Raw genomic sequence first — 26029 nt, 5'->3', positions numbered from 1 at the left:
CCAAACAATATAAGGTGTTTTAGTATGGGACCTCTGTTTCATAGGTGGAGGGAATTCCCAGTGTGGCTGTGTTCTCTACCAATTGTCTTAGAAAGCCTTGGATTTTTGAGTGTTTGCCCTATAACATCTGCGACATACCTCAACAGTGAAACAGTCAGTCCTTAAGAATTAAAAAAAAAATCTGACCACATGAAAACTCATCACTTGAATAAAACAGCTATTCTGGCCATCTACTTTAGACTCAGGTCAATACCTCTGATGCCTTAATAAGATAAAGAATAGGTATGGATCTATCAAGTTCCTTTGGCTGATGTAGCCAAGATGTTAGTTTCTGCAGTTGGTAACATGTATCTTAATTGTTTCAATTGTCTTGCTTTAAGAACTATTTCCACAGTTAAACTCTAAGTTCAACAGATACTATGAATCTTTGTATTCTCATATTCCTTTTTTTGCAGGGATCATTGTAAAATGGTCACTCAGTAAGTTATCATTGAGTATTTCTGGGACACAGTCACTTTAAATTACTTGCGGAACTATTGAGGCTTTTTCACTGCTAGGTGTCAGAATAAAATTGTTTCAATATAAAATTCTATTTTATTCTGTGTTCTATACAAGCCACAGATAGGAAACCGAGGCTAATATAATAAAGTTGCAACCTAAGATTTCATCTGTTAATATAACCTGGGATGATCATTACTGGCAATAGGTAGGAATGACGATGAAAAGAGAAATAAAATCCAGCTATAATCTCAGAGTCTCATTTTATTAATCAATTTTGATGTCTTCTGTCAGCAAACAATTTTGTTTTGAGCTACTAGAAAGCAGAAAGATTGCCTGGCTTAAGTTTTTGCTCCTCTTTGATACCTTGGTCATCTTTGAGTACATGCATTAGAGCAGTGAAGTGACCAAAAGGGGAGGATGAAGGAGGGAAGTGGCAAGTGGAGCAAGAGGCATGAATAACCTGTAAGATGGATAAAAGACTCATGAATAATCATCTACTTTGATTTAATGCAGTTATTTGAGGCATGAAAAGACATGACAACAGTAGGGCAGATAGCTGCTTCTGAAATATGCGTGTAACATAACAGATTGCAGTTGTTAGTATTCAACAGAGCAGTTTTTGAATATTTTTTCATACAGTGAATTTGATGCAGGTTTTGTGAGATGAAACCAATATCAATATCATTAGAGTAGAAAACATCAGGGCAAATTGGAGCATCTACAGGAAAACCAAGGTCTCTCTATCTCTGCTATTATACATAACAATTATTTTGCAACTTGCTGTCACTGGAATCTTGATTGTTCACCCTTAAGAAACTCTCACACAGGTGTTGCCACAGAGTGAATAAAACTGAGATATTAAATAAAATGCTCAAACCAATGTTTATCATTTTACCCTTCCTTAATTATTTTCTCACTATGGTTTAAAAAAGATAAAGTACAACTTAAAGTTAACAAATCAATTCATCACAAAAACACTGTTGCATACTACAGAGTCATTTTAAGAATCAGAGTGGTGTGATAGTTACGGTCATGAGCCTTGGAGTAAGGAAGACTTTATTTTATGTTTTGCCTTTGACATATATTAGATATTGGGGTGGCTAGATGGCACAGTGGATGAAGCACTGGCTCTGGAGTTGGGAGTACCTGGGTTCAAATCTGGTCTCAGACACTTAATAATTACCTAGCTGTGTGGCCTTGGGCAAGCCACTTAACCCCATTTGCCTTGCAAAAACCTAACCCCCCCAAAAAACATATGTTAGATATGTAAAGAAGGGTGAGTCAAAGTCTCTCAATGATTCAAGGTTCTAATACAATTGATGGGGACCTCATCCATATTGGGAATTCTTGTCCTTGAATTTTACAGATTGAAATTGCACATCCAGATCAAAATATCTTACTTTGTTTAACTTAACACTAAAAATATTGCCATATAAATTTGAATTCTAAAATTGTGATCTTTTTATCTTCCTTAACTTTTCCCTTATAGGAAAAACTTATGTGAAGAGATATTACTTCATAATTTGCTTATTAAGTAGACTTTGTAACTATATTAGTTAAAATCATAGTTAACCTAGCAGCAGATCAATTTTGAAATAGTATCAATACCCTATAAAAATTCTGATAAGATGACTGAATCATTTCTTAATGAATGATTTCTTAAAACTCTTTGTTATAACTCATGTTGATAATCTATAAAATGTCTTACTAAGGTTATTTATCTTGCTTATGTCTGCATTAACTACTCTTCCCTTGAATCATGATGAATTATCATTTGGGGTGATATTAGATGATGTTAAGGTAAAACATAAGTTCATTGTTGGAGAGAACATGTTCTAGTGACGAAAACCAGACAACTAGTCATTAGGTATCCTTTTTTCGAATTTTGATTTTGTCACTGTCTTTCATGAGGTGGAGAGCACACCATCTTTCTGGGACTTATTTCTATGTGAGTGAAAGTGGGAATGATAAAGTGTGTTGTTGCTCAGAGTGATAGTACCAATTTGTAGACAAAGAACAATCCCTGATGATTAATTAGATAATTTCTATATGATCCTGCAAGCTTCTAGATGAATATTATTATATTTCAAAGCTTTATCTCCCTTGGTACTTTCCTCAGACCATGAAGATGAAATCCCAGGGAAGGACTGAAATAATGTACTATTATTATAATTTGAACAGGAAAAAAGTTATCTCTATACAGTTCTAAAACAATGAAATGTTCTGAATAATGTCATAGACTGACTAACATTGGTTGATTCATAGTGGGGAGATAGTCCCTTTTTCTGAAAAGTGAAAATTTAGGAGCAAGTAGAAAAGATTAAGATAAAGTAGTTTTTTTCAATAGAGATGACAGGAGAAAGACTTCCTATGAACAGCAAAGGAAAGAGAAGTACTAAAATGACTACTAAAGTAATTGTTACCCTTTTTCACCCATTATAGAACATGACTTTGAGTATAAACATTTCCTTGGAATTTCTAGCTAAAGTAGGGCTTAATCCTAATTCCCCACTTTATCTAAAGCAGTTTTATATATAGTTTCTCTAATTCATGCTTCACATCACATTCTCCCTTCAGCCAGGACACCAGGGATCCTGTCTCTGCTACCACTGAGGATGCTTCTTTCCTCCCTCCTTCCACTAGTTCCATTCTATCTTTTGCTCTGAGAAAAAAATCAAATAAACACTACTACTATTACTACTACTACTACTACTACTACTACTACTACTACTACTACTACTACTACTACCACCACCACCACCACCACTACCACTACTACTACCACCACTACTACTACTACCACTACTACTACTACCATTACTACTACTACTACTACTACCACTACTAATACTACTACTACTACCACCACTATTACTACTACCACTACTACAACTGCTACTGCTGTTGCTACTACTGCTACTACTAAAAAGGCCAATCAACTGTTTTGTGACTCTACTCTCTATTCCTGTGATTGTCTAGAATACAACTTCCTTCCCTGGTCACCACTCCCCTAATGGACTGCATACCTCTATCAGAATATAAATTCTGTGAATGTAGGGACAATATTATCTTTATATTTTTGTGACCACCTACTACAGAGCCTGTTACATAGAAGACTCAATAAATGCTTATTGATTTCTTGGTTGAGGACACTCTATTCCAAAAAGAAAGCAGATTACAATGTCCTGTATGGCCTTAATGATAATTTCATTCTTTAAAATGTAATCCTGATCACTAGTTATTGAAGAGGAAATGATGGAAATTTTTCTGGAAAGCAGTCATGGCAATTTTAGAATTTGTAACATAGAGAGGAAAACTCAGAATAATTGTATACCCTCCCTAAATTTTGAAATGGCAGATATCAAAGGGATCAGAGGAAGGAGGATCTCATAAATGAAAATTCTATAGGGAAAGTCAGGTTAGGAGGGATTAGAAGCCCACAATAATGAAATTCTAAAGACTCAAAGAGAAACAACGTTAAGGAGGAGAAAAAGGGAGGGGTATCTAAAGAAACTCAAGTAGATGCACAATGAACCCAGTGGCAAAAGATACATATAGAAGATGGAAATAATAGAAAGTATTGGGGAGGTTATATACTTTCTAGCCTGGAACTGAATTAGATTTTTATTTGGTTATTTTATGGTAGATATGTCTGATCTTCCTTTACTTCCTCTGTAAGTGTCATAAAGTCACAGACTATATGTTCCACTTTTTTTTGACCGTCACATTGTTTAGAACAATATTTATAGGAATAAGTGATAAATGCTTTAAACTTCTGATGACTTAATTATCTTTCTTTTATTCCTAGGATGTTGGATTCACAGTGGTAACATCTAATTCCTCTTTCTGATAGTTTTCCCTAATTGCATTTTCTGTGAACCTTTCAAGGAAGGCATTTTTTTTTCTCCTGTATCTGCTTCCCCCCCCTTTTTTTAACATTTTGGATTTATTCTTTTTTTTTTAAAGAGGGTATTACTTCTCAAGTGCTTTTTCTTTGAGCAATTATGCTACCACCTGATGCAGAAAAGTTTCTTGTCAGCTCAATAAGAAAGCAATTATTCCTTTGCTATAAGAACACATGCAAAAAAATCTTCTTAAAAAAGAGAACTAGTTAATTATCACCTGATGCCCAAACTCTCCTTCTCTCAAAGGTGTTCTAAAAGGTTGTGGCTGAACAGATGTAATTTTATTTTTTCCCAAAACTAATTCTAGATGAAATTGTAATCACATTTGTGTTAATGTATTAGTGGCCTGTGGCTACATAAACTGACTAAGCCTCTTTTTTGGAGGAATGATTTAATTCTGAGCCATGGCCACAATTAAGGTTGAAAAGGGTTGTTTGTACCCAATATGGTAAATTATTGATAAAGGGGGTAAATTTTCCTGGGGGATTTTGGAATTTAATAACTTTTATTTTTACCTAACAGTTAGTAATCTTTTGTAATACTTTGTTTTAAAAATCTGTGAATTCTTTTTCTTTTTCTTTTTGCCTTTCTTCATACACACTTAGTACAGTGCCTAGCATGTTTAATAAATGCTTATTGACTGTTTTTTGAGAACTTAAAAAATAAACTTGTTCCACAAATACCTCTGATATAATTGATATGTACTTTATTTTCCATTGACTATCTGGCAAAGCCTGCTAATATAATTATCTGTTATACTAAGTAGCTTAAATTAAGCCCTAAGGTCTCAACAATTTTTTACCTTCATGACCATACTCCATTAATCTGATCTCACTAATACCATTTTGAATATCTATATTCAATATTATCTTTATATTTTTGTGACCACCTACTACAGAGCCTGTTACATAGAAGACTCAATAAATGCTTGTTGATTTCCTGGATAGGGACACTCTATTCCAAGTAGAAAGCAGATTACAATGTCCTGTATGGCCTTTGAATAGTTGGTAGACTGGATATGATGGCACACCTTAGGCAAACATCTCCATTAGACCTTGTTCTTAGAGAAAGGGGAAGAGTTAATGGGAATGTTGCCCCAGGATGTGCCCCTATGCTTGACCCATACTCTATGCTTATTTATGTTATGATCACTCTTTCTATCACTACCCTAGACAAGAATTTGTCTTTGGCCAATACAATCAAATGTAACCCAGAAACATAGACTCTAAATGACCAACACTGGCAAAAATGAAGGGAAAAAAGAGAATATGTTTTAATAATTTTTTCTAGACTTACCACCGAACTTTTTTGAGTCCACCATCTACTTGAAGACATTGTAAAGTATTCTTCAATGGATCTGTGATCTCATCAGTATTCATACTTCTCCTATGTGTATTGATTGCAACCCACTTTACTTTTCATCTTGTGCAATTCTTGTCCATCTCATTCCAAAAATACTAATGGAATCAAGCCCTTAGTATGTACATAATACTGAGCTAAGTACTAGAAATACAAAAAGAAGGCAAACCCTTCATGGATTTGTTATCACCAGAATGGAAGTCTAATGACTGTAGGTTAATAATAATCATGATAATAATCAGTTTTTATAAAACTCTTTAAGCTTATTTGTTTCACAATATCCCTTCTTGAGGGATTGGTACAATCAACAATGTCATTTTTTCCCAAGGTTTTGAATTTTACAATTTCCCCCCTCTCTCCCCTTTCCCTCCCCCTCCCCCAACAGAAGGCAGTCTGATCATTTTTTACATTTGTTTATAATATGTCAAAAGTGAATGTATTGAGAGGAAAAAAAAAACATGTCCTTAAGAAAGAAAGAAAGAAAATATTAGAGATAGCAAAATTATGTAAAATATAAAATGACTTAAAAATTGAAGATAATAATCTTTGGTCTTCATTTAATCTCCACATTTCATTCTCTGGATACAGATAGTATTCTCTAGCAAAGATTCCCTAAAATTGTTACCATGTCTATCAAGGTTGATCATCGCCTCATATTACTGTTAGGGTATAGAGTGTTCTTTTGGTTCTGCTCTTCAATTCATGCAAGTTTTTCCAGGCTTCTCTGAAATCCCATCCCTCCTGATTTCTAATAGAACAATAGTGTTTCATCGCATACATTTGCCACAATTTGTCCATCTACTTCCTAATTGATAGGTATCCCCTCAATTTTCAATTCTTTGCTACTACAAACAGGGCAGCTATGAATATTTTTGTACATAAGGAGTTTTTACCCTTTTTCATGATCCCTTCAGGGTATAGACCCAGTAGTGGCACTGATGAATCAAAGGGTATGCATAGTTTTATTACCCTTTGGGCACAATTCCAAATTACTCTCCAGAAAAGATCAGTTCACAGCTCCACCAACAATGCGTTAGTGTCCCAGATTTCCCACATCCTTCCCAACATTGATCATTGTCCTTTCTGGTCATATTGGTCAATCTGAGAGATGTGAGGTGGTACCTCAAAGATGCTTTAATTTGCATATCTCTAATTACTAATGATTTAGAGCAATTTTCATATGAATATAGATGATTTCCTCATCTGAAAATTGTCTTTGCATATCCTTTGAACATTTGTCAATTGGGGAATGGCTTGTTGTTTTAGATATACCCTTTTTCTTAATGAGCTGTTAAGAGTGAAGAAAAGGTAGTTCATTTCCCTCTATATAATGGAGGGACAGAGTCAAGATAGACCAGTATTAGGAAGAAGAAGGATAGCTCAGCTTCTCCAACAACTCTCCTTCACAAAGATTGAGAAAATGCCCTAGGCCCAGCCTTTTAAGGACTCGTTTTTTTCCAGCCCAGGTTGAATTAAGGAGACAAATGGAAAGAACTATAGACGATGGGGATTGGGTCTAGTTATAAGCATGATTTGTAGAATATTACAGTATCTAAGTACTGAAACAGGATGAGACTGTGCACTTGGGTAAGATTAAGTTCCAGATTCATATAGGAACACCAAGATCTCATTAAAGGTTTGAAACAAGTACTAATTGGCACCTCTATTGGCTAGTTCTAGGTCCCAGATTTAAGGTGGACTTAAGAGAGTACCTGTCTGGGGTAGCTAGGTGACACAGTGGATAGAGCATGGACCCTGGAGTCAGGAGGACCTGAGTTCAAATTTGACCTCAGACACTTAATTCTTACTTTTCCATGTTGCCTTGGGCAAGTCACTTAGCTCTATTTCCTTGCAAAAACAAAAAAAAATAGTAATAACAAAATAGCAAGGAGAGTATTTGTCTCTTGGGTAGAGAGAGGGTGAGGGACCATGGACTGAACAAGGAACAAATTTAGAAGCAAGTGGAAACTGTGAATCTATGAACTCAAAAGTAGAGTTGGATTTCTTTTTCAGGTTTAACCTGCAATAGAATGACCAGGGAAGGAATTTCAGAGCAAAAGGGAATCTGTAGTTCTCTCACTATCAACTGAAAAGCTTACCAGATGACTAATGGTCCAATACAATCAACTAGAATTCTTACTAAGGACAAACCTACAGGAGTTTTTATTCAGACCTGAACCAGGATCAGGAACTTCTTGAGTTTTTATAAGGAGGTTTGCAATCATACTTTGCCCTAAATTAATACAGCATTCAATACTTCAAGAAAGCTGTCAAAACTTAGGCTAGAAGAATGAACAAACAACCATGAAAATGAATAAACAAACAAAAAAAGAATTCTATCACTATTATGGTGACAGAGATGCCCAAGATACAAACATTCAAAGTAACAAAGAAAAATATAACTTGAGCACCAGTTCAACCAGAATTCCTGAAAAAGATGAAACAAATGTTTCAGAATGAACTAAAAATAATTTTAAAAATCAAATGAGAGTGTTAGAAGGAAAAATGGGGTCTTGGGTGTTATACTATTTTAAGACATCATAGATAGCCCAGATTGGGAAACTAAACACACTTTTATCATTCCCAAAATGACCTGATCTAATGCAAAGTCTAATTCCTGTCCTCCTAATCTGAGATCTATAAATTCCTAACTTGAATTTGGATCTGAGCAAAATGCCTAGGGGCATACCTCTATTGGAGTTTAAGTAAGCATGCTGGTCTCAGTTATCATCAGCCAGCACGAAAGCTCAGCTGGTTTAGAGCTATAGAACTTTAAGTTCCATTTTGATCTGGGATTCATGCCCTGATATTTCCACTGCAGATTTCAGACTGGATTGCTTTATGCTTAGGAACAGAGCCACATAGTTAGTTTCTTGCTCATGTCAGGGTTTATGGCCACTTCGTCCTCTGGAATATCATCCAAAAAGTATACAGGTCTTCCCCTTAATCAGCCCTGAATCTCTGACCCAGAACTGGGAAGTCAGCAATAGACCTGTCAGTCGGCATCTGTTTCTGCATCCTATGGCTCTTTATTGGATTTGGAATCTTTTCTTATCCGATGTATAATGTCTCCCTTCACTGGAAAGCTTTGCTTTGCAATTGTTTCCTAGACTCCTTTCTATAGTTTCTGCAGGTCTCTCTTTTTCTATTCTTATGTAGAGCTGGACTGGAAAAATAACTTATTGTGATTTTTACCTTATAATTTATGATCAGAACTCAGTCTATATTTGAAAGTTCTGCCTCTCTTTGTCCATTTTAAATCCAACAGCAGCAGAAATTCTATTATCTTATATTGTGACTGAGATAAGTTGGACAAGGTCTTGAACTGTATTGATTTTTAAATGGAGACAAATCATATCAAGCACATAAGCTCCTAAACAGTGATATTTTATTCTGTGGACCCACTCTGATAAAGTTATGCTATAGGACCTCAATAAGGATAAGCATTTCTATATTCTCGATGATGGACCCAGGAGGACTTAAGTTCAAATCTGACCTCAGATACTTATTAGTTGTATGACCTTGGACAAGTAGTCTAACTTTGATCACCTACCAAAAAATTCTGTTTGGATGTAGATCTGAAAAGATATTAAATGACTGTTCTGTGGGATTTGAAAAATATGTCCTCTTCACAAGATAAGTGTAATGTTAGCAAGTTCATGTTATTTTCAAAGATCCGAAAAATCTCTAAAGAAACCAAAAATTGTCTAGGTTTTTAAAAAATAGTCCTTGATTGGTGGATCAGACCCCACTTTGTCACAAATTTATTTTGTAAACCCTTAGAGCCAGCTTGAAGAGGTTTTTTTATCTTCAATTTTTAAGTATTCTTATTTAAAGTTTTGAGGTCCAAATTCTATCTCTCCTTCCTTCTTCTCCAGAATAAAAGAAAAAAATGAGAGAATTGAAAGTAGCATATTTCAGTCTGTATTCAAACACTGTTAGCTCTTTCTCTGTAATTGGATAATATACCTTATCATTAGTCCTTTGGGATAGTGAAGTCATTCACAGTTCTTCATCAAACAATATTGCTATTACTGTGTATAACTTTTTCCTACTTCTGTTTAACTTCATTATACATCAGTTCATGTAAGTATTTTCAGTCAGTAAACTTTTAAACTTCCTTTCCCTTTTGATCAATTCTATTTTTTAGGGAGTTATTTTTCTCCACAAATTTTTATGTATCTTTCCCCATGCTACTGACTTTTTTTTCATTATCCTCTTGTATTCCACAATTTTTCTTCTACTTCTCTAATTTGCTTTTTGTTGTTGTTTTTGCAAGGCAATGAGATTAAGTGACTTGCCCAAGGTCACATAAATAGGTATTTATTAAGTATCTGAGGCTGGATTTGAACCTAGGCCCTCCTGACCTCAGGGCCAGTGCTCTCTCCACTGTGCTACCTAGTTGCCCCCTCTAATTTGCTTTTAAAAATATTTTTTAAGTTCTTAATGGAATTCTTTTTGGGGCTTGAGAACAAATTAAAATTTTTTTGAAACTTCACATATAACTATTTTTTGACAGTATTGTCCTTTTTTAAGTTTGTGGCTTGGGCCTAACTATCACTATAAAAATTCTATAGTTATTGTTTTGGTCTTTTGCTTACCTTTTCCGTCATGCTTGTAACCTTATTTTCCAGCTCCTAGGTCAATTCAGAGCTGGTTTTCTAGTTGATTGGAGGGGAATTTTGGAGGGCTTCAGAGGGTTCCATCTTCATCTGCCATCTTGGCACCAGAAGTCTAGATGACAATCTTTTTTATTCCTCCCTAATTTAGTTTTTATAATTCTCTCCATTCCTCTTATTTAGCCTAGTTTAATACCTTTATTTAATAACTTTTCATCACCTTGCCTTCACCTTTACCAAGAAAAATAGACCATTAAGGGGTATGTTGATAAATTTTATCAATTGACTCTCCATAAAAATATGCAGGACACACTTCAAAGTTTAATCTGCATTATTAACATTTTCTCAATAATTTTCTTAAGTCTAGACAATCAATAAACTAATAAATCAAGCTCAGATTTGTAGACTGCCAGTTTCTAAGGTGTATGTGCTAACTGGCACATTCTTGGGGTAACCCATTGCAACCTTCCTCTTCTTGCTTATTCTATGATTCAAAACCTCTTGCTACCATCCTATTCTTTCCTTGATCTCGTTCTCTCTTATCTCCACTAGATATTGCCAATTCAGTTATCTCTTCTGTCTCTGTTATAGTTTTCTGTCTGCCTCTCCTTCTCTGGATTTGTCTGTGTCTGCCTTCAGAGTCTGACTTTTTCTCTGTTTCGATCTCTAAGGGTATCTGTCCAGTTCCTTCCCAGTTTTTGACTCATTTTTGACTCAGTCTTTTTCTTTGTACTAGCTCCTCACATTAATTGAATCAAATCCAGGTTTCTCACATCTTTAAAATAACTTCACTTGATCCTGTTATTTTCATGGCACCAACCTATATTTTCCCTTCTTTTCATAGCCAAGCACCAAAAAAAGCCATCTATACTTATTACCTTCTGACTCTAGCTCTACCACTTGATTGAAATAACTCTCTTCAAGTTATTAGTGATATCTTAATTGCTAAATCTGATGATCCTTCCCACCAATTTTCATTCTTTTTGGACTCTCAAAGCATTTGGCCTTTCTCCACTATTTTCATACCTCTATCTATATTTTTTTGTCAGTTTTCCCAACATAGCTTCCTTCTAATTCTCTTATGGCCACTCCTCTGGATGACACCTTTGGGCATCAAAAAAGGCTTTCTTATCTTTCTACATCCAATTCCTTAGTAATCTCATCAACTCTCATGGATTCAAGTATCATATTTTTGTAAATGAATACATTATTTATATTTTTAGCCTAATATCTTCTGAACTCTATTTAGTCTGATATCACTGGTTGCCTCCTTGGATATCCAACTGAATGACCTAAAGGCACAAGTTCAACATATCCAAAAACAGAACTCAGTAACTTTTCTTGACTCTATGGACTTTCTATGTCTATGTCAGTTGTCTTGGAGATGCTATTATCTCCACTAATTGGTCAATTCTTGCCTCAGACCACCATTTCATGAGGAGTCCAGTCATCCAAACTCACTTCTCTCCCCACTCCTTTTCAGATTTTTCTATCTCTTCTCTACCCTTTGGTTGTCTTGCTTCATCATGTTTTTTTCTCATCAGAATTTAAACTCCTTGAAGGAAATTTTTGCTTGTATTTGTATTCCTAGAGCTTAGTACAATGCCTAGCACATCATAAACGTGCTCTCCCCTCTGCCCAAAATTTTTACTCCTCCAAATTTCCCTTATTATTGAGGGCATTAACAATTTTCATGTTGTCCAGATTCACAAAATCAGAATTAACTTTTCCTCTTCTCTATCTCATTGCCCCTTGCTCCCCTCAATCTGAATCTGGTCAATTGATAAGTCCATGCTGTCCTCATGACTTAGATATCTATCAGTCAGGGTCAAGTCTTCATTGTATCTTCACTAGACTCCTAAGCCCTCTGAATTTTTTCTTTCTTATATCTTCCTTCTCAAATTATCTTACATATATATGTATATATTATAAATATACATATATGTAACTGCCAAATACTATTTTAATGAATTATATTGTTTGTTTAATGTTATCTTCAAAATAATTTATTTTTCCTTTGATTTTTAAAATATTAAAGTAAATACTTTCTCAATAATGACATCAGCTTGAGTCAGATGTGTCAATTATAATATTAAACTTTAGCAAATTCATAAGAAATACTTAAAAAGACCTTTTAGCCATTAGTAGAAATGTTATTTCTAGGCATTATTGATCGCTGTTTTGAAAGTTTTCTCTCTGTTGAAAACATTGGATATGAGTATAAAAACAACAGCAACAATAGATGACTAGCAGAGTGGTAATGAACATTCTACTATATTTAATGTTGGCATATCAACAATCTTATCACACAATAGAATCATTCTAAAGACCCTGAAAAGCCAGTTATCCTGTTAAGATTTATTATAATATTATTATTGTTTCTTTAACAATTATGGCAATATCTTTCTCATTTCTTATGAGGCATTATTGCTTTTAGCAATAGGGATATCCATTGAGTAGTTAAATGAGGGTTTAAAAAACTGTCCTGTGCACACTTTTATATTTTTTCTTTTTGATTACTTTCAGTTTTATGGATGTATTTTCTCACTACATCATATACCTTTACAGATTACTCAAAAATGTAGGAGGTCTGACACAATGGATAGAGTACTGGCCCTGAAGTCAGGAGTACCTGAGTTCAAATCCAGCCTCAGACACTTAATAGTTACCTGGCTGTGTGGCCAAGGGCAGACCACTGAACCCCAATGGCCTTGCAAAAACCTAAAAATAAAGAAATAAAAAAGTAAATAAATCAATAATAATTTCTTAAAGACCTACTGTCTATCTGGTATTGTGCTAAGCATTGAAAATGCAAAAAGAGGCAAAAGTCAGTCCCTGACCTTGCAATTTGCAATCTATTGGAGGAGACAATAAATAACATATACAAAAGGGAAGACAATAGAATTAAAAGGATTTGGGAAAGGCTTTCTATAGAAGATGGGATTGTTAAATAAAACTAACTGCAATCAGTGATCTCATTTAAAAGTGTATGCAAAATTTCATATCTATATTAACTCCCTATCCTTTGCTATATTAAAAAAATGAACAGAAATCTATTTTATTTGTTTTTCCACCTCTCCCTAGTGGGAAAAAAAGAAAAGAAAGAATATAATATTTTGGAAACAAATATGCATAGTCAAATAAAGCAAATTGTCCCTGTGGTTATATATAAAACTGCATATGTTTGTTTCAAACCCCAAACATATCACTTTTCTGTAATGTGTAACATTTTATCATTTACCCATTGCAATCATCCATGGTCATTGCATTGATCACAGTTCTTGTAGCTTTCAAAGTTGTTTATCTTTATAATGTTATCATTGGATAAATTATTCTCCTGATTCTACTAATATTCTTTTTTTCATCAATTTATAAAGGTCCCAAAATTATTCATTTAAAAAATATTTATATTATAGTAAAAAATTGTTCTTGTTTTGTCCTCATGTTGGAATTGTTAATTGGTTTATTTCCTAATTGAAGTTTTTAAAAATTGCTTCTCCTCTTCTTTCTCTTTAGTTAATATATTTTTAGGAGATAAATTTTCCTATAAGTTCTACTTTAGTTGCATCCCATAAATTATGGTATTTTGTATAAATGTTCTATTGTTATTTTTGTCATGGAATTATTACTATTGCTATTATTATATAGTGACAAATGGTGCAGTTGGACTCTGAATTCTAGGTTCAAATCCTAACTAGATATACGATCTCAAGAAAGCCACCTTTTTTCAGTCTCATTTTCCTCTTCTGCAAAATGGGATAATAATAATCTACCTTATTGCTCTGGACCCAGCTCTGGACCTTGGCCACCTATGGGTTAGGAGACGCCTGGGGGTGTGAACCCGCCCACATGGGTGCTGGGAACGCCCCAGTAACAGGAGTGGCTCCGCCCATGAGGGAGGAACAGGGAAGGAGCTCGGGGGAGGAACAGAAGACTAGATAAGGGAGGGGACTGGGGAAGAGGAGAGGCTTTTTTCGCTGCTATGTAAGGAATAAAGACCTGCTTGTTAGACTGCAACTGGGTGTTCTGTCCAGTTATTGCCCTCCTTCCCCAAAGGAGGGTCCGTGCGTCCGAAGACCGACGGGTCCGTGACGTGCGAAGACCGGGGAAAGGTATGTATCCAGGCGAAGGCTCGGGATAGGTCCCCGAGCAGCTGGCGCCCCGAACAGGGACCAAGGGAATTTCCGCCTGGCCTCCCTTAACAGGGAGAAGAGCTGGACAGCCTCAGATTAATTTGAGATTAATCTGGGATTAAGTTATGGGGCAGGGAATGGGTTTTCCCCTGATTAGACCCGAGGAAAAGGCAGTTCTAGCTTGTCAGTTATATAAATTAGGCAAGCGGCATCAATTTAAGCCACATATGAAGCAGTGCCGTGAATTTGTAGATAAGGTGTGGGGGTTCTCCCCGTGGTTAGAACATTCAGGGATTACCAAAGAGAACTGAGAGACAGTTGGGCAGCAGTTGGCTTCTTTTGATGAGTCATGCCCTGGAATCCTAACTGACCAGGACTTCTCCTTTTATTCTCTCATAAATACAATGTTACAGGGGGGTCCTCGTCCCTGTGGGCGAGAAACAATTGGCACACAAGTGGGAGAATCATTAGGAGAATCTTCTGAGGAGGAGGGTTGTAATAATCCTCCGATTTATCCTTGGGCAGAACTTAGAGAAACTTATAAGAAACATAATAAATATGGAGTTGGGGAAGAAGAAGGAGGAAGTAGCTATTTGGAGGACAGAGCAAGAGCTAGGAAGAATATGGAGGAAGTTAGAATCAGGGTTGTGGCGCAGCAGAAATTAAGACCCTGGACTGTGGCGCAGCAAACATTGAGAAAGGAGGAAGTGTTTAGGCCACTTATGTCATCTACCACCCCTATTTTGGGGGTGGGAGGCCACCAAGGGGCTAGAAAAGCAGAGCGTCATTTAAGATGGAGTTATGAAGGACAAAGTGGTTTTATTCGTCCCTTAAAGATTACGGGACTAGGCTCTGCCCTGTGGGGTAGAGATTTGTTACATCAGTTACAATTGTATCTTACCACCCCTGAACATTTGGCAACAAACTCCTAGGGGCTACTGTTATGGTGAGCTGCCCAAAGATTACTTGGAGGAGTGATAACCCTGTGTGGGTGGAACAGTGGCCCCTTTCTACGGAGAAGCTCACCGCATTAAAAGATATAGTTAAGCAATTATTGTTACAACACAGAATTGAGCCTACCACCAGCCCTTATAATTCTCCAGTATTTGTAATAAAAAAGAAAGCTGGCACCTGGAGAATGCTTTTTGACTTACGGGCAGTGAATAAAAGAATGGTCCCTATGGGCCCGCTACAGACGGGTCTTCCTTCTCCTGCCTTTATACCTAGAGAATTTGTTATAAATATAATAGATATTAAGGATTGTTTTTATAGTATTCCCCTTCACCCTGAGGATAGGGATAAATTTGCATTCTCGGTACCATCAAAAAATTTTCAAAGCCCGTCAATCAGGTATCAGTTTACTGTATTACCTCAGGGAATGGCCAATAGTCCAAGTATGTGCCAAGCATATGTTGCAGCTATTGTTCACCCGCTGCGCAGTAAGTACCCCAAGGCCATCATAATCCATTATATGGATGATATTCTCATGGCTACTAAGCAAGCCACGGAGCTAGAAGGATTAACAAAAGAAATGCTCCTTTCCTTGAGTAAATATGGGCTTCAAGTGGCTCCTCATAAGATACAAGATACTAGCCCTTATCAATACCTTGGTCACACCCTTAGTGAAGGGAGGGCATCTAGAATACCCCCAAAGGTGAAATTAGAGAAATGTAGTACCCTTAATGATTTCCAGAAACTTATTGGTTCCATACAATGGATACGTTCTACAGTTCCTATTCCTGATGATTTGATGTATCCTCTTTATGATATCCTGAAAGGAGATTCCACATTGACCTCACCCCGGTATTGGACCCCACCAGCCAAAGAGGCCATGACACAGATTTTGTCCAGGTGTCATGAGTCTATAGTTCAATTTGATCCTGAGCAACCTATATTTGCTACCATTTTAAATCAAAGGTCACATATTGGTTGTCTCTATCAAAAGCAAGGTGTCCTAGAATGGCAATATTTCCAGAGAAGTAAAAGAAGCATCCCTTGTAAATTTACGATGCTGGCCAATTTATTCCTAGCTATGTCTGATCGTTGTCTTTGTATGTTTGGAAAATATCCTGTTTTAAATATTTGTGCTTCTGAAGGTGCTCTTTGTTATTTTACTGACTCTATCCCTGAATGGGCTGATAGCACATCTTTTAACCTGCTTTTCCACTTGTGGAGTTCCTACAGCCATAAAAACAGACAATGGCCTTGCATATTCTTCCAAGGAGTTTGCAAACTTTTGTCAAGAATTTTCCATTTTACACAAAACTGGAATTCCATATAATCCCACTGGTCAGGCCATAGTTGAACGTGCTAACCGCACCCTTAAAACCCTCCTCATTAAACAAAAAGGGGGAGTCAGTGGTCGTGGCCGCCTTATATATACACAATTAGCACAGGCCGTATACACCATGAATTTTCTTCAATTGAGAGATGATGGTACCTCCCCAGCTTTGCGTTTTTTCGCAGGAACTTCACGAACACTCCACACACACGCAACTAGCCATCCCTCTCCCTGCCCAATAGGCAACCGAGTACTGTGGAAAAGCCCAGATGGCCAATGGCATGGCCCAGGCTCGGCAATTATATATGGACAAGGGTATCTTTGTATTCAACCAGATCCAAATCCGGATGGCAAAGTAAAGGAGAAACCAGTTTGGGCTCCAACCAAGTGGGTCAGAGACCTCGGAGCAAAAGCGTGAGGTGATTGATCTTGCTTTCAATATCATAAATTTTGCTTTCTCACTTTATGAGGAATTCCAAATTCAGGATCTTTACCAATGACAAGGATATTTGGCATCTGTATTGCAGAACTTCTTGACCCAGCAATCATCCATGTGGACCACCCAAAATCATATAAATTGGGCACTTCAAAAGGAAATAGATGCTTTGGCCCCTGTAGTAGTTTACATTGGGAATGAGCTTGCTTACCATGAATTGATAACCCAAATTCCTTGTCACTATAGATATAAACCATTGTGTGTCACTCCATTACAGGTAAATCTTACCAACTCTTCTTTTGTTGGTTCATGGCTTCGGATACGGGCTGCATTACAGGGTACACTACTGTCTCATAATGCTTCATCAGACATTCATCAGTTAGCCTTATTGCTTCAAGAACTGAGAAATATTTCAACTGATTTTTCAAATCATCAAACTGCTGCCTTTAATATTGCTAATTATCTCAAGCATTTACAATTTTTACAGTGGTTATTCAGCTGGATAGGTCCTGTTGCCATATTATTTCTCCTTTGTATTTTTGGCCCCTGCTTGATACGGTTTTTAATATCCCTAATGAAGACTGCCTTGATCAACATCAAGGCAGATACCATGTCTCTTATTCATCGCACTCCTCGTTCAGCACGAATATAAATATTTATTATCCACCGTTTTGCATCTCATCTTTCCTGGTGAAAGCGACTGCAGGCAGTGCTTTCACTAAGGATTGAGGCCTTCTGCCAGAACTGTCCTATATTACTGCAAAATAAGAAGAAGAATGCACATCACCAGTGCTTGTACTTATAACTACATTTTTTGTGTGCTAGAATAGTTAATATTATATTTTTATAGAGTTATTTAAGAATGCATTCAAATTTTATATTAATTGGTTATTTAAAAATTCTTAATAAATTTATATAAGAGGTTCCTCAAGACATTCTAATTGATTCTAAAAGTTATTTTTTCTTGACCGGTCTTATGTGTAGTTAAACTTCAATGAGACATTTTCACATCTCTCTACTGGCCTGGAGGGATAGGAAAATGTTCCTATATTCTGGGATTGATGCCGGCCAGGGCATCAATCACAGCTTGGTTAAAAATGATTGTTTTCTGTGAGTTTGTACATATGTCTGTGTATGTGTGCTTAATTCAGATCTGAAATAATTTTATTATTATAGGATATTAAGACTATGATTATTTCTATCCTGCCTCTTTTGCTACATATGCTTGCTGCAAAAATACACTATCAAAGGCTGACCCTCGTGCTCTTCTCCAGAATCCCAGAGAACGACCAAAAATGGACACTACCCCTGTCTAAACAAAAAGGGGGAATTGCTCTGGACCCAGCTCTGGACCTTGGCCACCTATGGGTTAGGAGATGCCTGGGGGTGTGAACCCGCCCACATGGGTGCTGGGAACGCCCCAGTAACAGGAGTGGCTCCGCCCATGAGGGAGGAACAGGGAAGGAGCTCGGGGGAGGAACAGAAGACTAGATAAGGGAGGGGACTGGGGAAGAGGAGAGGCTTTTTTCGCTGCTATGTAAGGAATAAAGACCTGCTTGTTAGACTGCAACTGGGTGTTCTGTCCAGTTATTGCCCTCCTTCCCCAAAGGAGGGTCCGTGCGTCCGAAGACCGACGGGTCCGTGACGTGCGAAGACCGGGGAAAGGTATGTATCCAGGTGAAGGCTCGGGATAGGTCCCCAAGCACCTTATAAGGTCGTTAAGGAAAAAAGATGAGATAGTTTGTGCTTAGCACTGTGGAAAACATAAAACAATATATAATTGTCAGCTGTTGTAAATAATATTATTATTTTTAATGAGGTTAATTTTTATTCTTTTGAGTTATTTTTTGTCATTCACATTATTTAGAATATCATTCCTTGGTCCACATTTAGCCTTCTATCTTTTGTTCATTTTTTTATTGATTGCATTATGTTCTATAAAAGATGTGTTTAATATTTCTACCTTTCTATAGTTATGAACTTTTATTATCTAGTATACAATCAAATTTCTGTAAAAGTAATGTGTAGTGCTGTTAATAAGTATGCTTTTTTTAGATTTCCATTCAATATTTGTCACAGATCTAATATGCTTTATTTGTCTAGCATCTATTATGTGTTAATATCTAATTTTCATCTTATCTTTTTTTGGTTAGAAATATCAAGTTTTGAAATAAGAATATTAAGATACATTTAAATTGTTTTCCATTATAAAGTTTTTTGCATTTCAATTAGCTTTTCCACTAAATATTTAAGTGCTATTCTATTCAGTAGATGTTTATTTAAAATAGAAATTGTTTTATAATTTCATATGTACCTCCTTGAGGGGTGTGGAAAGACTGGTACAGAAGACCCCAGGAAATTATAAAAATTTCAGGAACTCATAGATTGGTAAATTTGGACATGATCTTACACATCATGTAGTTTAATCTCATGAATTAATAGATGAGAAAACTAAATCATAGAGAAATGATTTTTAGAAGGTCACATAGCAATTCGCAGAGCCAAGATTAGAACACAATGTTCCTTATTACATACAGCCTTGTGCTCTAAGAAGTCTAATACCTCTTTGGTATGGCAACTCATCAAATATTTGAAGACCATAATTATGTCTCTCTTAAATATATTCTTTATTTCAACTTGGGGCTAATATCTTTAAAAGTTTTTACATTTTCTTACCCTTGGGCAAAGGACCTGTTAGGGACTTTAGCTTAAAGAGGTCACAATCTCCCACATATCTGGCCCTTGGATCCAGACACTCTGAAGGAGAAAGTGAGTCTGGTGACTTTGCACAACCTTCTCTCACTTAAATTCTTGCATGTTCTAGTGTCACCATGATGACCAGGTCTTCTTCAAGAATGAAGGACTAACAACAGTTTTTTATTATCTATAATGTCTTTAAACATAATGTAGTTTCCTTTGTTTCTCTGTGTAAAACTATTTTTTTTTACTCTGTCTCATCTTAAAAGCATGATTTCAACTCTTTTTTTGGGTTCATTTGAAAAATAGTAAATTATATTCTTGTTCTCTCTCTCTCCCCTTCCTTATCTGTGTGTGTGTGTGTGTGTGTGTGTGTGTGTGTGTGTGTGTGTGTGTGTGTGGAGAGAGAGAGAGAGAGAGAGAGAGAGAGAGAGAGAGAGAGAGATGAAAAACTCCAAATACAGTGTTTCTGGGTAATTAATAATGAATTTATTAATTATTTTTAGCTAATAATCAATAAATTGATGATCAGTGGTTTCTATTGTCTATTCAATGACAAAAACCTTGGAGAGTCTGAAAATTTTAAATAATTCTTGGAAGGGAATTCCCTTGATAATGGAATATTAACCCCAAATAGTTGACATATATTGAGAAGGCGGGTTAGAAGTCTTCACCTCCACCTGATGAGAAAGTGACTTGATTATGAGGCTCAGCCACCTTCAGCAATGTGGACAGGGGTATCAGTCTCCATCCAGACTTTTCTGGTTGATTTTCTTTTTCATGGGCTGGATTGGCCTAAACTTGGAGAGGTTATAGGGATAGGGATTCTTTCATCAGTAAGATCTAGACCAGACTGCTTTCTGTCTATACTTTAAACAGAAGAATGATCTAGTTTGATGGGATCCTTCCTAAGACTGAAGAGCATGTACCTGGAGGACTAGGATAATCTTATCAATCAGTCATGCCATTCTGAGACTGATTTTTTTTATAGAAGCTAGAGTTTAAATGAGGATATAAAGGAGAAAAATTTGAATCCCAAATTAATAATTGGTAATTAATGTCATAGCAAAATAACAATTTCTCTAATTATATATTATATGTATTTATATATGTGTGTGTGTGTTAACTTAAGCAATGGCTTAGTAAATAAAATAATCCCTCAAAAATCAATTGTATTTCCGTATAATAATGATAAAATCCAAAAAATATGACAAAATACATCAAGTATCTGAGATTAAATTATCAAAATACACAAAAAACGTATGTAATTTCAATTACCAAATTCAAATAGCTGGAAGAATATTCATTTTTTATGATTGGGTCATGCCATTATAAGAAAAATGACCATACTAACAAAATCATTTTGCTTTAAATGCCACTCTATATAATTTTAAAGGAGTTGTGACATAATGGATAAATTGCTGGACTTAGAATAGGGATAACTTGGATCAAGTGCCAGTTCTAAAATATAATAGCTGAACTTATGGTAAAGATGCCTAGGAATGCTTTGAGAGTAGATAAACCAGGGGCAGCTAGGTGGCGCAGTGGATGGAGCACCAGCCCTGGAGTTAGGAGTACCTGAGTTCAAATCCGGCCTCAGACACTTAATAATTACCTAGCTGTGTGGACTTGGGCAAGCCACTTAACTCCATTTGCCTTGCAAAAACCTAAAAAAAAAGAGAGATTAGATAAACCAAGGGAAGTAGATATCATCTATGCAATGCCTCCTGTGCCACAATGAGAGATAGTACTGATTCAGTGTTTGGGAAGTATGTTGCCCAGAAAGTCCATGATAAACCCACAGTAGGAAATAGGATTAATGCTGCATTTGAGTAGCAAAGCACATAGGATTTGGCAAAATATTATCAGTTCAAATGGGCCTGTCAGATCCACAGAGAAGGTCAGTTTGAGGAGTTAGGGTAGAAGGAGTTAGAGAAACAGTTGAGGTCAATGTCTGAGTTGTCAGGAGACAACCAGAAGCCTGAGATTCCTCTAGAGACTGGGTTTCTGTCTAAGTTTATGCTAAACGTGGTTATATGAGAAAAATAGAGAAATAGAAGAAAATGTCAAAAGCAATAAAGAAATACTCTGACATGAGAGGAAACTCAAGAGTAAACTTCCCAAAAGAGAGTAAGTCTATAACAGATTCAAGTAGAAGGAATTATTTAGTCATAAAGATTACATGAGTCCCCAGAAGAAAGGAAGTTAGAAATAAAAATTGAAATGAGAACTCTGGAGGCAAAAAATTGTAATGAAAATAAATAACTTAGAAGCAATTGCAGCAAACACAGGAGAAAAGAGAAACCTTGAAAGGTAAATATATTTGGAATAATGAAAAGGGTCTTAATCATGGATGAAGTGCATGTATTCAAATGGGGAAGAAGAGACTACCTCCCTTCAGAATCTTACTAACTTCTAGGGTTATAAGAGGAGTAAAGAAAGACAAATACATGCTCTGGAGGTGGCTTAATTCCATATTGTTGGTTTTAACAGAGTAAAGAAAGGGAAGGGGAGAATATACATATACACATCTATATATACATACTATAAAGGAAGAGCTTTGGGAGTTGGCAGCTCTGAAGCTATTTTCTGAATTGAGCAAAGAAGGGCTGAACAAACAAACAGAAATAATTTGATATAGAAATATATGAAATTCACTAGGGCAATTGGTAGGGACAGATAGAAGTAATTTAAGAGGTAGGATAGAGTTGGGAAGGGATAGTCACAAGGTAAAAAAATCTTTACATTCAGAGGGTAGACCATAATGGAGGGGATAAAAGAAGAGAGGAAATATAAGAAGAGGATGTGGATTAGGTTAGGAGAAGAGGGCAGTTGATAAAGTGGTATATGCTTATGTATTATTCTATTGTGGAGTTCTGTACTGTAGTAGAACTAAAGCCAATGTAATGTTAACACTACATATATATCTAGCTCCAATATGGCGAGCCCTTGAAAGAGGTGGCCACCAGGCTATCTAAGGAGTGGTAAACTAGCTCTGATCAGATATTGAGTAGCTTCTGTGCCTAGCAGTAGATTTGATCAGCCTGGGTGAATAAGGGAGCTCTAGTCTCAAAAACAGACAAAACAATAAGGAGGGGCAAAGGGATTAGGCCTGTTCAATTATATGTTGATCATATTATTTTTTATTCATTACCTTCTTTGTCATATATTGGGAGTGGTGATAAAGAGAAGGGAAAGTATATAGGAATATGAGGAGGAAAAAATTAATTATCTAGTATGACTGTGAGTGTAATTGGAATGAATTTGTAAAAAATAGAGAATTAGAATGCTGAATCCAATAAAATATTGTTTTTAAGGAACATATTTGAAATACAAAGATTCATACAGATCTAAAATTAGAACTTGGACAAAATTTATTATTCTTCAAAAGAATTTTTAAAATTTAGCATTAATTTTTAAAAATTTATTTTGTTGAACATTTTATAATTACTTCTTAATTTAATATAAACTTGCTTTTGCTAGTTTGCAGGTAATGTACCACTTTTTTCAGACCTCTGTTTCTAAATCTAACTTAATTTAATTTTTCCCTGGTTATGTACAAAAATAAGTTTCAACATTTACTTTTAAAACCTTGAGTTCTGAATTCTCTCCCTTCCTCAAGAAAATATTATAATAATCATGTTATAAAAGTAAACATAACCTCCTTCCCACTCAAGAAAAACAAAGTAAAAAAAGGTAAGTTTTAATTTGTATTCAGACACCTTTGATTCTGTCTTTGAGCTGGATAGTATGCTTTATTGTAAGGTCCTTCAGAGTTCTCTTGGGTCACAGCACTCCTGAGAAAAGGTAAGTTGTTCATAGCTGATCATCCTAACACCATTGCTCCAGACATTTTAAAAATGATTTAATAGATAGCATTATACCCTCATCTGAAAACTGTATATGTTTTTGATCATTTATCAGTTGGGGAATGGCTTTTATTTTTTTTATAAATTTGACTCTGTTCTTTGTGTTTGAGAAATGAGGTCCTTATCTGAGAATCTTGTTTCAATATTACCACAGTTACTATTGCTAACTGCATTTCCCTACACCCTATTTATTCTTTTCTGTCTCTCCTTTCTTTTCTTTTTTGATTCACTTCACTTTTATTATGAACAAACACAACCTCAAGATCAGTAAATGACTTCAGAGTCAATATTAATAGAAATAATTACAAAATTATTCTTTGCAGGTCACAGATACTATGATAAAAAAAAAATGAAAAAATTCCCACCCCAGGAAAAGATATCCTGCTCATGTTTCCATAGCAACTGAGTTGCTGATCTCTTCAGCTTCACTTCCCCCCACTACCCACCCCATTCCCAAGATGCTCAGCCCAGCCACTCCATCTCTACCCAGAGCCAGGTTCCTAGAGGTCCATGGCATTCTGTAGGAAGCTCCCTCAAATGAAAGATCCCAAGGTGCTTTACAGTCATTAGTTCCACTTCACAACTGCCTTGTGAGGTAGGTCAGTAATATTATCCCTGTTTTTAACAGACATGGAAACTGAAGCACAGAAGAGTTAAGTGACTTGCCCAGGGGTCACACAGCAAGTCAGCGGCAGAGCTTGGAGGGGAGCCCCTCTTCCTAAACCACTACAGAAACAGTCATCTTATTTCCTTCAATTCTTGCTCTGGCATGTGTGAACTGAACTTTTTAAAAGAGAACATTCAGGATAAAAGCAAACCAAGAGGAAAATTTCTATTTTAAAATGCTGCAACCATCTTTTAATCTAAAAACAAAAACAAAAAAACAAACAAAAAACCCCACCTAAATCAAATACATTCAAATTACTTCCATTTGCTATGCGGGCCCCTTAATAAGAAAAGCCCCAAAGACAAAAGGAAAGACAAAACAAAAAATCAAAAAAAAATTTTCCCCAAAACTAAAGCACAGAAATGCAGTCTTACAAATCTGTTCATTCTCCTGCTGAGTCTGAGTCTCAGCTGTCCCACCAGCTGCCCTCTTTGGTAGGAGAGCAGCAAGGAGGCAAGTGGACGCAGACTCACCCTCAGTACTGATTAGACCCCTCAGAAGGCACCCAGAGGAATATTGTTAGATTGAGCAGCACAAGGAATCATAGGAATTCAGGTTCTGTCAGACCTGAGTCCATTTTTATTTGTTTTTAAATAGGTTCCTTTGCTTTAAGCTTTTGTCATCTTCTCCTGGTGCTCCCTTCTGTGCAGGTCAAGACAGATGCCAACCAAGACTTTTGCAGGGTCAGAGTATGGGTCCCCATTGAACATGGTTGGAAGAGACAAACTACATTCATTATACTTATTGGTGAAGTGCTGTGGGATTAAAATACCCAACAGACCTCTCTTAATGGTAGATCCACACAGGCTGGCAGATCTACACTAAACTGGACATTTCTATTTCTTTCTTATGGGATGAACAGCTCTGGAGCCTGGGTTTCTGGACCAGCCTGCACTTTCTATCCAGGCCTGCTTATTCTTAAGGACCAAGACAGAAAGGAAGCTTCCATCTCTCACCCCTACCCCAAGCATGGGGCTGGCATTCCCAGTAAGGCAGCAGTAAAGTCATGGGAGTGCAGGGGAGGGGGGCTTTCCTCCCCCCTTCCCCCTTTCTGGCTAGGTGATGGGAATCAGCTGGGCAAAGAAACTGGTACGGTTAGGCTTTTGCACCAGCTCTGGCAGGTGAGAAGGAAGAGTTCCAAAGGAAGTCTCTCCCCTAAACCAGTCAGAAGCTTAGGCTTGGCTTGCACAATTAACATGGAACACCCAGCATGCTGAGGATGAGAGGATAATAATAATAACAACAACAACAACAACAATAATAATAATAATAATAAAGAAGTCTCCTCCCTGCCCAGTGGCTGACTCACTGGGCTGGCACTAGAATTTATTTGGGGATTAGTTGAGTTTCCATCTGACCCTGGGATATTCCCCAGCAGGTTTGCCAGCTCTGCCTTGAATCAGCAGGGTAGTGGGGCAGTGAGGGAAGGAAGAGGCAATGCGTCAGCTGAATGGTGAAGGGCTGGATCCAGTGGTGCTACTTGGGCTTGAGGCATGTTTAGCCAAGGTAGTTGCCTGCCCAGAGACAGGAGAGTGAAGAAGTTACAGAGACTAGGTGAAGCC

General features: G+C 36.5%; 1 protein-coding gene across 1 annotated transcript in view; it reads left to right on the top strand.

Moving 5' to 3' along the window:
* Nucleotides 1-18804: 18804 nt before the first annotated feature.
* LOC141499800 (uncharacterized) overlaps nt 18805-26029 on the top strand; it is a 446129-nt gene continuing 438904 nt past the window's right edge. The window contains exon 1 of the mRNA XM_074202547.1: nt 18805-18899. The gene's annotated coding sequence lies outside the window, so the exon portion shown is untranslated. The remainder of the gene's footprint in view (nt 18900-26029) is intronic.

This window comes from Macrotis lagotis, chromosome X (genome assembly GCF_037893015.1).
Source record: "Macrotis lagotis isolate mMagLag1 chromosome X, bilby.v1.9.chrom.fasta, whole genome shotgun sequence".
Lineage (NCBI taxonomy): Eukaryota > Metazoa > Chordata > Mammalia > Peramelemorphia > Peramelidae > Macrotis > Macrotis lagotis.
The sequence above is the reverse complement of the archived record's forward strand: the minus strand, read 5'-3'. Positions and strand labels throughout refer to the sequence as shown.